Raw genomic sequence first — 14,679 nt, forward strand, 5'->3', positions numbered from 1 at the left:
TTCTTCTTCGGTAGATAAATGAATTCGAAGATATGTGATAACATAAAGATATGTGATGACATAATTAACGTTTATGTAAACTGATTACTTAAACGGATTCCTAATCTAGTTGCATGGAAAGGACAAGAGATCAGTGCACAAGAGCCTTTGAGAATTATATCGCAGTGCGTATAAATTTCCAAATGCCCTTATAAGAGAAAATTAACTGAATATTGATTATTCAGAGTTATCTCTAGATTTCTATAGAAAAAGATCTTCAGTTATGAGAATCACCATATATTTCCAAGAAGTATTTAACTGAAAATCATTCAGAGGTCCCTAAACCACCAGATTTTCCTGTTTTCGAGTTTTACGACATATCAGTGAATATTTACGACTTATCACCTCAGAGTTAATTTTTCCTCTTAGTGTGGGTGTTAACAAGTCGTTTCTTTCGAAGTGAAACGTGTTCCCGTACGCTGATTGCGATATATCCGACCACAAAGGATGTTATGTTTGTTTGACTGCACCATTATTATTCATATTACTCATTTTTTATCTTTTCGTGCGATGTTGCACCATTGGATCCATGTGTCGAGTTCTTAGCACCGTTACGGCATCTTCAATACCAAGGATGTGGTCATTGTGGTGAATTTTTTCTAATCAGACAATATGCAACGAATTTATCACTCATGGCCTTGACCTTGAAAATTCGCATTCCGTTAGATTTTTTTCTGCAACTTGCATCGATATAATTCATGGCTAAATCAACGAAATGAAAGTACCCATCAATCATTTATCTTATGTGATAAGCACTGCTATAAAATATATAAAATAGCATTCATTAATGATTAATGTTTCCAATATTTTAGCTTGTACCTGTACAGGCTGGGCAAAATTGGTGATACCTGAACTACAACTTTTTAACCCAACGAGATAGAGGAAAATGATTGGGCCATTGTGTTTTTTCGAGAAACTAATAATGCCATCAACTGTATTCCTCTATCTTCTTTTGTTTTCGAGTTATAGGCCAAAATTTAAATTTGGGCGATTTCAACTTTGGTCATTATCTCCGTTTCTGTTTGTGCTAAGATGTTGAAATGAAAATATTATTGAGACACTTTTTTATACCAATCCAGTGACTTACTATGATTTATATGTTCATTTTCTGAGCTATAACATAAAGTTGTGTTTTTTTTTGTATGAAAAGAGTAGTTCGAAATGACTTCGAAAAAGGAAGCCATTTTTTTACCGTTTCAGAAATATATCATACATCGCCCTTAGACTTTCTAAGTCCTGTTACTGTTTTCATAAGAAATAACATATGTTTATGTTATAGGTTAGCAAATATACCCGTTGGAAAAAATCATAGTACGCCAAAAAGTGTCCGTATGATGTTTTCATTTCAACATCCTAGCACAAACAGAAACGTAGAAAATGAGCAAAGTTGGAATTTCTATTTTGGCCTATAACTCGAAAACAAAAGAAGATAGACAAATGCAGTTGATGTCATTATTAGTTTCTCGAAAAACCCCCCACCCTGAACAGGGTGGGCAGGATTCGATGGGATAGAGAAATGGATGACGTTTTCAACCTCAATTTTCAAAAGATTGTTAATGACCGAAACCGCATCCCTCTATCTTCTCTTGTTTTCAAATTATAGGTTTGTTCGTAGAGTGGTTTGAAACGGTTGTGAACTGTACAGAGCAAGCGCAATTCCATTTTAGGATAGCGAAAATCCATTTGCGCTTGCTCTGTATAGTTCACAACCGTTTCAAACCACTCTACGAACAAGCCTATTAAGTGAAAACTTATTTTTAGACTCTTTGAGTTGGGTCCTCCATTTCGTAAAGTTTCAGTGATGTCGAAGAACAAATGTAACATTCTACAGATACTTTTTATGTGGAATGGAGTGGCGTAGTCAAAGATTTTGTTCAGTCCGCCAGTTCAGTGATATAACAGTAGCTTTAATTTTTTTAAATATAAACCCCATTTTTTCTGACATATCTCATTTTTTTTATTCAGAATATATAGTATACGTCGTGTCTCTAATTGTTCTTCCAATAAAAAACTCAAAACTAGTTCGGCCAAGTTGGCAGGTCATTTTCATTGATAATAAGTTATTAATAGGATAATGCCTTTAAAACTTTATATGCTTTTACAATGTTGTGTCTTGTGTCAGGTTATGAAAGACATTGAAGATCACCCATATGTGGGATATATGGTCATTTCGAAGACTCTCTTCTTCAATTCTTTTTCAATAACTTCGATAATGTTCATCGAAAAAATTTCAATGAACTCAATCGACCTCTACAGTATGAGAAACTTTTCTATTGTTCCAAAAAAAGGGCTCAACTACATTCACGAGATGTTTGGAAATATGATATCTTCTTGACGGCATACCCAAGAAACAACATCTGCTTCATGAAACTTGATACATTCAGGCCATTCAGTTGCAGATTCTTTTCTTGGTATGAACAAATACATACACCAAATAAGTAAGACCATTGTATGTAACTACATAACTACAAGACGGTTGATTTGATACTGATAAGGGTAATAAAAAATGGAATTGACCATTGTCTCTTCTCATGTTTAGTAGAATTAAGCTTTAAAATCAAAGGAACTTGAAAATTAATTATCTTAACTGGTTGTTATTCATTGTCAATTGTTTCTTTCAGCAAAAAATTACAAAAACAGATATTACACCAGAGCAATTATTTCTATTGCAGGGCAACTTGTAGACTCCAGATTTATTGCCTTAGCTTGATTAATCCTTGTAATGTAATTTTTGATAACTTTTCTGTAGTTATTAATAGTTGAAAGTTTCTTTACAATTGGGATTCTTTCTTGAATAATTATTATACATATTTCTTCTGATGAGCTTTTAATGTAATATTTATCGGATGCTTTCTGAATTGAGGTTTATTATCTTATCGAGGTTTAATAGATATCTTATCAATTCAAAAACAGACATCCATTAAGGAGGGACCGAACAAATCAAATAGTTGGCAACAGTGATTTGCAATCCACGAGAAAAAAAGTCGTGGAAAACATGAAAATACCTAAGGGCTCGAATTCCTCAAAGTACCCAATGTACCTATACTATACACATTGTAATATCTATACCTCCACTTATAAATCATTGACCTGCTGTCATAAACTGGTTTATCCACAAAAAAACTGAGAATATAAAATTCTGCTAAAACTAACAAAAAATCTTTGACACTTTTACTAACAAGCTTCATATACAGAGTGGGCCACTGAAAACGAAACACAGGTTCTGCAGGTCGGTAGAACCGAATTGTAGAAAAACGCTCCGACACTATATTTTCAATAGAAAATATGTGGTAAGTGCTGAAGTGATACCTCACTTGAAAGGTCTTTCTAGTCCGAGTCAGCCTCGGATTTTTCATTCAATACATTCGTTTTTGAGATATTCAAATTAATATTTTGTATAGAATTGATCATTTCGTTGAATATGCCGCGTGAATCAAATTTTCACCAATTTATGATAATCTTTGAATGCAATACACCAGACATCAAAATATTACTTTTATTATCAATAACGGTTAAAAATAGTTTTTTCATTGGCAGAATAAAGTGAAATATTTTCTTTCTTTTTCAAGAAGAACTAGTGCGAGAACTGTACATCAGATTCATAATCGAAATTGAAGAATAAATGAAATAAAATCCTTTTATCAGGGCCGAATCGGAAAAAATGGTAGAAGAAAAAGTGTTACTTTCGACTTCAAGAATCTACTGTTAAAATATTTGTACGAGTCAAAGACTCGCCCTGTATATTTCTTGAATGTCCGCAATACATTTTTAGTTATAATAAATGAGCTTGACGAAAACACATTTTGTGTCCCTTAAAATTTAGTGCAGGTGGACCTTTATTTGCTATAACATCGGTACTGTGTAAACAGATGAGATATTTCCGGTAGGTTATGTGTCGAAACATCCAACATCAGACTTCTTCTATTCTATTTTTCAAGATAGAACATCATAAATGACAGGATGACAATAAACGCAGTAAAAGAAATTGAACCTTTTGAAGGCAAATGAACAAAATCATTCTTAAAATGAGAAATATGTAGGCTAAATTCATTTTTATATCAGAATTGATCGTGAGCATTTTATGGGGATGATCAAATTTTTATCGATGGAAGTCCCCATCCAAATAAAAACTTAACTCTGGTTTTTCCAAAAACACTCATATGTCCGGGAATATCCGGCTGGACTGTTTTATGTGGACCACTTAGTATACAGGGTGAGTCTTTGACTCGCACAAATATTTTAACAGTAGATTCTTGAGGTCAAAAGAAACACTTTTTCCTATACCATTTTTTCCGATTCGGCCCTGATATATCCATTTTAAGTTTTCACAATGAGCTATGCCACCCCTGGAGAAACAGAATTCCCTTCAAAATAACAAGGTAAATATATGGCACTACACATCTGTGGATCTTTTAAACAGAGATGCCTTCAGTCAAAGTACCTAATTTTACGAATATCACAGATATTTTTCATTATACGAGAAAGACTGAAGAATACTTTCATTTAAGAACGTTCCAATATTCATCAGATAGCGTTTTTGATTTTTTGTATTTTTATGGTCATAATGAGAAACCTGGAAGACGTGGGTGATATCCTGTGTTCGAAAAAGATTCAACAAAAAAAAATACATTCGGAAATTCATTTCATTCGATAAAACCGTTTGTGAAATAGAACTAAAAATATTTTTTTATGCTTTTTAAACAGCCTGTATCTTTTAAACCGAGCCGATTCGGAAAAAAGGTGATTCTTTCGACCTCAAAAATCTACTGTTGAAATATTTGTACGAGTCAAAGAGTCTTCCTGCAAAGTTATCCTAGTATATTATCTCATAAACCCACAAAACACACAGAATATTAAAAAAATGCCAAAAGTGATTATTGAAATGGAGAGAAGACAGGATTTCAGGAAGTGCTATTTAGAATTGAGGTCCACTCATTCAAAAATAGTAGGTGAGCCTGATATTCTAAAATCTACAATGTATCAAATACCCGTATATCGGGTAGCGAACATTTTCAATGTAGGTAAGTGATATTATCAAATGTTCCATCAGAATTGAATCGACTTATATTTTATCTGAATGTTTCCACAATCAAAAGGATTGTGAAGGAAGGAGATGACAAAGAATTTCCTTCTATTGGGAGAGCCAAAAAAGGGGTGGTATTCGAGAATTTTATGCGAAAAGTTACAATAGGATTTTCGATTAATGTCATCGTAGAATAAGTTTCAGAAAATAAATTTTTATATTTATCATTTGACTTGTCCTATGTAAATGTTTTAAGATCAATAAAAATATAATTATTATTATTATTCTTATGTCAAAGTATTTAAACGCCATAATGTGAAATTTTTGTTTAAAGGTGAAGTTCCTCTTGCCTTGAAACTTCCTTTAATTATTTTGACTTCCATTGATGTAAGATGATTTTTGTTGAAGAATTTAAAATTCTTGTGATTATACGTTATTTCCTACGATATAATATATCAATTCATAACCACTGGATCATATGGATTTCACCTTCGGGTTGATTTTTTTAAATCTACAACTGATGTAACGTATTCAACCTTTTAGCCAAAGAAGATAACCAACATTAACTCTTTTCGACCTACTGCAAATTATGTGTCATTAATTCAATTTCATTCTATAGCAACATAAATATATTTAAAAACTGATCTCTTGTATTTTCCATGCAAATAAGTTGATTTTGAATGCCTTCAATCAGTTTGTATGAACGTCAATTATGTTCGTCATATATTTTCGACTTCATATTTTCCGAAGTGATTCGACATTATGCTAAAATACGTAACAATAGAAACTTTCAAGTAGAACGGGCAAAATAGCGCTGATTTAAAACCAAGAAATGTTTTACAAGCGTCATAACCCCACATTTTCATACTATATAGAGTGGAATGTGTCAAATTTCCATGGCCAACCAAATGCTAAAATAAAAGTGAATGGAGTATAGATGACCCATTAAACCTTAACTCCGATCGCTCGATCACAATTAATACTTTATTACTTCATGGATTCAAAGAAAATTCTCTGAGTAGTTCTCTCCATACTCAACAACAAACTTTTCATGTTGTTCCCCCAGACTATCTTTCCTGCTCATACCATTACAAAACAATCAAATTTCCCTTCGGGAAAAATTAATATCCCCTGAATAAATCATTCGCCATCACAAAATTTCCCCGAACTTCCAAACACTTTTTGTCGGAACTCGTAGGAAATATGACGAGGAAACCTAATTTCGAATATTATATCCATTAGTAGGACCTGCATTATTAAACTAAACGAGTTTCATGCTGTCAGTCCTTTCCGTGTTGAAGCAAGTTTAGACACGGTACGGTAAGGTCATTATGTGGATTATCCTGTTCTTCGTGGTAATTCGAGGAACCCCCAGGAAATAGTTTCGCTCAATTTGGATAGTTCGATTGTCCGAATGGAAGTTCACAAGAATGTTTTGTTCGATGTTTTAATCGAATCAGGGATGAAGGGAATGGAGTGTGAAATTAGGGACCCATATGATATGTAGCAATCACTTTTGAGTTTTTTTTTTTTTTGAGGCAATCAAAACAATATTATGTAGGTACCTACCCCGTATAAACAGGGTGTAGCAGATATTCAGGTCAAGCTAAAAATTAGTGATGGCCCAATAGTAAATGGTTATCAGAAAAACATGAAAAATTTAGTATAAAATACGTTACATATTCTAGAAATTATTGGGAAAGAAGTTGAGAAAATCTGAAACTGACCGTCTTTTCAGTACTTTGCTACATTTATTTACTTTTATTTATTCCTTAATAATGCTTCTACATAAAATATAGTATACAGGGTGAGTCATAACTATTGGGACATAGGCTAAGGGCAGATTGTTTGGACCAAAATATGGCGATAGGACCAAATATACCTCAATAAAATATTGCTGTGGAGAAAGATAGAGGCCGTTAAAGTTGAATTTTTTATAAGGGGACAGAATAATATTTTCTTCGAAGTTCGAAAGTCCTTTATTGAAAGAATTAGAAAAGGCATAGAAGTCGGAGGAGGCCACGTAGAACATTTAATTTAAGTTTATTCTTTTTATGTTACATTGTTTTTAATTATGCTTTATCGTCGAAATAAATAAATTAAATAAATAAATCGTTACTTCAAATCCCCTTCCGATGCTCTGAACTGTTCAATTGTGTTTTTCTTAAAAACGGATGAAAAAATATACAGTGAAATAATTAGCAAAAAACGAAAAAAAAAAGACAACTTTAACGCCCTCTATCTTTTTCCACAGCAATATTTCATTGAGGTATATTTGGTCCTATCCCCATATTTCGGCCCAAACAATAGTTATGAATCACACTGTAGAATACGTCACCTATTCTAGAAATTATTGAGAAAAAAGTTGAGAAAATCTACAACTTGTGAATACTTTTGACTACATTTATTTACTTTTATCCTTTTGTGTATGCATTTCTTGATAATGCTTCTTTTTGCTCCGACCTGTAATTCAAAGCTAGCTCCAACTTGGAAGAACATATAACTTTTCGCCAAATTTTTCGTATTTAGATAGGATTCAATAACAACCAAGGCTTTCCTCAAGTCCGTTTTTAGAGACAAAAAATAGAAATCTTTGATAATAACGACAATTGTGAAAATTATTTCAGGTAAAAAAAAACCATCAACGCATGAGCACAAGCCAACTTGCATTGATATGGTTAGTTTTTCAGCCGAGTGACGAGTGCTAATGTTGAAGTTTTCTTTTACCATAAATAATAATGACAATTCTCTTTTTTATCGAACAATCCTGCATTTTGTCTGAAGATGTGTTCCTGACGAATCACGAAAATGGTCAGAATTCAACAGGATTTTGTGGTCTTTTTGACTTTACCGACCAAGTATACTGATATCACAAATATGTATCTATTTACTCTTCAAAAGATTAATTTGAATTTTAGTTGAAAACTCAACATAAAAAACATTCGAAAACTTGTATTATCGAGTTTCTAATTACTTGGATAGTAAACATGTGTAATTGTATGTGATTCATAACTATTGGGACATAGGCTAAGGGCAGATTGTTTGGACCAAAATGTGGCGATAGGACCAAATATACCTCAATAAAATATTGCTGTGGAAAAATATAGAGGGCGTTGAAGTTGAGTTTTTTTTTTTCGTTTTTGGCTAATAATTTCACTGTATATTTTTTCATCCGTTTTTAAGAAAAAACAATTGAACAGTTTAGAGCATCGGAGGGGGATTTGAAGTAACGATTTATTTATTTTATCTATTTATTTCGACGATAAAGCATAATTAAAAACAATGTAACATAAAAAGAATAAACTTAAATTGAATGTTCTACGTGGCCTCCTCCGACTTCTATGCCTTTTCTAATTCTTTTAATGAAGGACTTTCGAATTTCGAAGAAAATATTATTCTGACCCTTTATAAAATTCAACTTTACCGCCCTCTATTTTTTTCCACACATTATTTTATTGAGGTATATTTGGTCCTATCGTCACATTTTGGTCCAAACAATCTGCCCTTAGCCTATGTCCCAATAGTTATGAATCACCCTGTATGATTTTAAAATTCTTCACGCTCACATTCGGCTAGTGCTCAAGATAGGAGTTATAGAGGATGGTTCAACGAAAACTCAACATCACGATTTTCCGACTTTGAAATGAAAATGTGGAAAATCACTCGGACCTGTCCATTTTTGATTCGAGGGGGAACAACTTTTCTGCTTTTTTCATACCCTTAACTTCAACCCCCTAACGAGGGTGAGCACAACCCCTTGTCCGAATAGGAATTAGGGGGTTGAGATAATTAATTTTGTAGATCGTATCGAGTACTATTTGACCCTTAAATTTCACCTCAAATATCCATCGATAATGAAGTAACAGAGAGAAGAGTGAAATAGGCATTGTGGAATTTGTCTCGCTCATATTATTAGTATTCGACACATTTCAAAGGTATTTTTGTAGTTGTTTGGGTTGTTAATTTTCTGTCGAAAAAAGTATTAATTTTTGTTCAAAAAAGAAGAAGACCATGTTTTTGATTTACCTTAGACTATCGTGAATTTTCAAGAACGTTACAAGTTTATCGGGGCGATTGTAAATTTGTAGTAGAATTAAAATGGTGTATTCCGTAGAAGAAGGGGTGGAAATATTATAATAAAATTATTTTTTAGAAATAACGACTCTGCGCGTTCCAAATACCTTATCCGTTCAGAATTCTCGCCAACAATAAATATGTCAAATGCAATTGGTTTATCAGCCAACAATGTCAAAGTGTTGAATGACAATCCCCAGCAGTGTTCGACTGTGTGAACCATATTCTTTGCTATTGGAACTTCTATACTGTATATGTGCATTTTTTGGGAATAATATATTATATTTCTCTCCGTTTTAGTTAGTCCTACTTTGATATTCATCGAGACTATAGATCGACCACCCTTAAATCGATTGATTCAATATACGGATTGGTCAACAAAATGCGTTTCATGGCAGAAGAATTAATCCCAACCCAACCTAATTTCCAACAAGTTTTCGTAGTTTATCACACTGGATAAACATTATAACAATTCTTAACATTAACCTCATAGCAATATTTGTATAGATATATTTTTCGACATAAATATTTTTCCGTTGGCGTCCAACTTGCCGAAAAAACTCGTTCGACAAATGATTGACAACAGCATTAAGAGGTTCAATATACCTACTCAATGACTACACCGGACCACTATAACGTAACAGTGAAATCCGTCACTTATGACCGCAATTTGTACAATGCCATTTTTTTCAGCCACCGGGTATCGTCGACAAGCAAATCTAAGGATTAATCCCCCCAGCGTGAAATATTCACCACCCATTACGACTCTTAACGAGCCTCAAACATAAAAAAACAGTAAATCATTCCAAATGTAACCCCCTGCTGTGTTCATCTGGCTAGTAGGGACTGGCAGATAAAATCTGACATAAACACTGTAACTACTCTAAGAAAATAGCATGGAGTTTTTGAAGTCGCAGGTTTTTCAGGATATTATATTCATAACTGAAACCCTTACTTTAAGCAAACTACAAGATAAATCGTTCAAGAATATTCAGAAGAAAATAATATAATTCTAGAAAAACTATAATAATTTATTGACAAATTCACCACCGCGTCATTTCTCCTACATATAATGATAATGAGATTAAGAATTAATCTTTACATCTACTTTCACGAGTTTGAAGTGATTTTTATAATAAATTTCTCATAAGCCCGAGGAAGAGAACAAAGTTCTTTCAATGAATCTCTGGTTTTGATGCAATGGATTTGTACAACTTGATGTTTCTTCATATAGACCCCTGTACTTTTCAGGTTTACACATCAAATAATTTTGTGATGGAAAAATTGAAAATGGTAAAGATTTTCCCGTAAAAAACTCCTAAGCTAAAATATTCCTCCAGTTTCCACAATTTTGTTCTTAAGAATCCCACTAACCTATATGGGGAGTCTGGGAGAGTTGAAGCCCTTTTCACTTTGAAGCTATTTAAGTTGTATCTGTGAATGGTAGCAACCCATTTTATTGCGTGAAGATATCATGCCCAAATAGGTAATGATAGAAAATAGTAGAGTGATGGTGAGATGAAATTTTGAGTACAGCAATTCCTTTTTTAGGAACCGGCTCATGTCTCCCTTACCCATGGGAGAGTTGAACAGGAGGCGAGAAAGACTTGACCATAAGTTTGTTTATCAGGAAAAACATTGAAAGAAAACAATTTCCAATGACCAACGATTGTCTATGTCAAAGTTTTCATCATCAGATGTATCAGCGTATGAAATACATATTTTCTATTCCATAGTCACTCTCTCCTATTTCCGAGATGTTTTTTACTGTTTTGAACCTTTGTATATTTTTATATATTTATTTTTATTATTCAATTTTCATTTTTTGAAACAAACTAAGCTCAGTGCGATAAATTTGGACCACTGATTATGTCTCCCTACCATAGCATGGGTCAAGTGTCTATTCAACAGATGTTTTCTTGAAACTTTTACAACTATTATTAAGAAGGCTCATCGTTTGTAAAACAATATTAATCAATGAAAGCACCACGTACCTATTAAACTTTTCAGACAGTGTAACGAACAATAATTTTTTAATTTATTACTTCCTAACAACAAAATCACGTTCAACCCTCTCACTCCCAAACTGTTTTTATAGCGGCCAAAATGGAGCAGCCACTAGTTACGAGTATACATATTGCAAACATTTACGATACCGGTTGCGCGAAATTTGAATTGAAATATTTGAGGTGGTTCAAGTCACCTACCTGAGCAAGTCTCTGTACGGAGTGGGCAAAATTGGTGATACCTGAACTACAACTTTTTTATCCAACGAGATAGAGGAAAATGAATGCGTCATTCATGTCGTCATATTTCGAGAAACTAATAATGCCATCAACTGCATTCCTCTTTCTTCTTTTGTTTTCGAGTTTAGGTCAAAAATTTCAACTTTGGTCATTATCTCCGTTTCTGTTTAAGCTAGGGTGTTGAAATGAAAACATTATAGTGACAATTTTTTGATAGCAATCCAGTCGCGTACTATGATTTTTTCCAACAGGTATATTTGCTGAGCTATAACATGAAGATGTATTTTCTCTTATGAAAACAGTAGTTCAAAATGACTTAGAAAGACCGAGGGTGATGTATAATATATTTCTGAAACGGTTAAAAAATGGCGATTCTTTCTAAGTCATTTTAAACTACTGTTTTCATAAAAAACAACACAACTTTATGTTATACCTCAGCAATTAAACCTGTAGGAAAAAATCATAGTAAGCCACTGGATTGCTATCAAAAAAGTCTGTATTGTGTCTTCATTTCAACATCCTAGCACAAACAGAAACGGAGATAATGACCATAGTTAAAATCGCCCAAATTTAAATTTTGGCCTATAACTGAAAACCAAAAGAAGAAAAAGGAATGCATTTGATGGTATTATTAGTTTCTCTAAAAAAGACAACATGAATGGTACATTCATTTTTCTTTATCTCGTTTGGTTAATAAGTTGTAGTTCAGGTATCACCAATTTTGCCCATCCTGTACATATTCTGAAAGTGATTTTGAACAAAAATCAAACTTCATTACAATTGACAGTTGAAGACTCACCCTGTATATGTCCAACCGGTAGAAAATTTCAGAAAAAATATTAGAACACAGGAATAATTTCACCGAAGGCACTGAAATCGAAGACTTGTAGTATCGAATTATCGTTTCAAAAATTCAATAATGAGCTTCATATTTATTTATTATAATGACCCTTTTTGGTATATGGTAAAAGCTTGTCGGTCAAATGGGGGATCACGCTCTGTATTTATGAGGCACTAAGTCCATCTGTAGTCTGGGAAGAACTAAGATCTTTATAGCTCCATAAAAATTCGACCAGTAGCTCAACGTGGAATCATTTGCATTCGTCCATTAATTTGTAGCAAAGTAGGAACCGTTTCCCCCCCGGTTTATGGCGTGATAAATTCGGAATAAAGGCAAGGGGTGAGAATTAAGTCTCCTGAATGAAGGTTCACCCCTGTTTAATTGTTATCTGTTGAAAGCGTATCACGTGGGCAAGAACATAAACTGCCATGTTCTATATTCTAATGTATACAAAGCCAGCTCCTTAATTTAATAGATGGACGTAATCATAACAAAGAAGCGTTATATTGGACGTATTCCGATGATAAAATCCAGTCGTAAATAGTGTAAATATCAACGTTCGCCTGTATAAGCTCCATAAATTGTATGAAAGAAAGAACTCCTGGCTTGGCGGAGTTGAATTGTGTGCCAGCTTTTTGAGTCCGTGTAGAAAATCGTAAAAAAGAGATTCCAATATGTCTTTTTGAAATTTTACGGGATACGGGGGTTGTAGAGCACAATGGCTGCAGTGGGGATGGTATAGGATGGTTGCTGTCGTGAAGGATGATGAACGACTTGGTTTTGGAGGTAACGTATGCGTCTTTTCCCTCATAAAGAATTGAGTGGAGATTTCGTGTTTCGTAAAAGAAAATGGAATTGAAATATTGCAATAATTTCTAGTGATAAATTTCGCATCCATCAATTTCACTGTCGAGGGCCTACCAACAGCGTGGCTATATACGCAGTGTGCACTGACTAGCTGAAAAAATATTGGGTAGGTTTTCAATTGACGTTGTCCTTAGAATTTCATTTACATCACATTAAACTATTCAAAATTATAAGTTGTAAAAACTACCCCTTAGATATTCAAAATTATATGAATTTTTCCAAGCTTCAGTACTGTTACCTCATTTCTTTTGTCCCTTATATCAGGTACTTTTTTTGCCGCTCGTTGGTTATTAATAAGAAAAACCTCTGTAAGTACCCAACAATTTTGTTATTTGCAAATTGAGAAATAAGGTGATGGTGTGTTTATGCTGAGTTACAGCATAAATTATAGGGTGAGTCTTTGACTCATACAAATATTTTAATAGTAGATTCTTGAGGTAAAAAAAAAAAACAGTTTTTTCTATACAAGTTTTTCCGAATCGGCTCGGTTCAAAAGATACAGGCTATTGAAAAACCATAAAAACTGTTATTTTCAGTTCTATCTTATACAAACACTTTTATTGAGTCAATTGAGAAATATAGTTTTTTATTTATTTGATGAATCTTTTTCGAATACAAGATATCACCAACGTTTTCCAGTTTTCTCATTACGACCATTACATACCATAAAAATACCAAAAATTCAAAGAACCCAACACTTGAAACTAAGTTGGACGCTATCTAATGAATCTTTGAACGTTTTGTAATATAAAAGTATTCTTCATATTTTCGAGTAATTAAAAGTTCAAAAATAAAAAATATCTGTGATATTCGGAAAATTGGCTACATTGGCTGAATGCATCTCTGTTTTAAATATCCACAGATGTGTATTGTCATAGATTAAGCTTGTTATTCCGAAGGGAATTTTGTTTTTTCTGGGGTAGCATAGCTCATAATGAAAACTTAAAATGGCTATATCTTTTTATCAGGGCCGAATTGGAAAAAATGGTACACTATATTCGCCAAATTGTGACTCGTAGGTAATTGTGACACTTCTGAATGAAATTTTCTGCTCATTACCGTTATTACTAAATCAATGAAATCCTTAATTTATTTAGTTTTTGCGAGTTTATACTTTTTGTCCAAATAAAGCAGCTTATTTTCAAAGAATGAATCGAATCGAAAGTTGATGGTGCACGTACATTCCGAGTTATCAGATTGATTTTAAGTTTTTTCCCTAGTAATGAAGTAAATTCTTGTGGAAACTGTGTCTTAAGCCTCTAAGAGTACCAGTTTGTGGTCTACACGTAAGAAAATTTTCATTTTTCGGAGTTTTTCTCGAGATTTGGACTACAATTTTTTACTACTTTTCCATTGTTTATGCTCCTAGAGGTGAAAATCGCATATTTCTCCGTTACAAGCGTTTGAATTGCGACGACGATTCGAGTTGATATTTCATACGCGCTTCCCCACCCGTTTCTAACGCCGAACATTTCAACTTTCAGCCCAGTCTGCTCTCCGCAGCTAACGCAGCCCTGCTTGTTGTTAGATTATTTGCATCTGCTGGACAAAGACGCTGCGTATTTGTAAAATCCTTCTCATTATTTCTT

Source organism: Coccinella septempunctata, chromosome 7 (genome assembly GCF_907165205.1).
Source record: "Coccinella septempunctata chromosome 7, icCocSept1.1, whole genome shotgun sequence".
NCBI classification, from domain to species: domain Eukaryota; kingdom Metazoa; phylum Arthropoda; class Insecta; order Coleoptera; family Coccinellidae; genus Coccinella; species Coccinella septempunctata.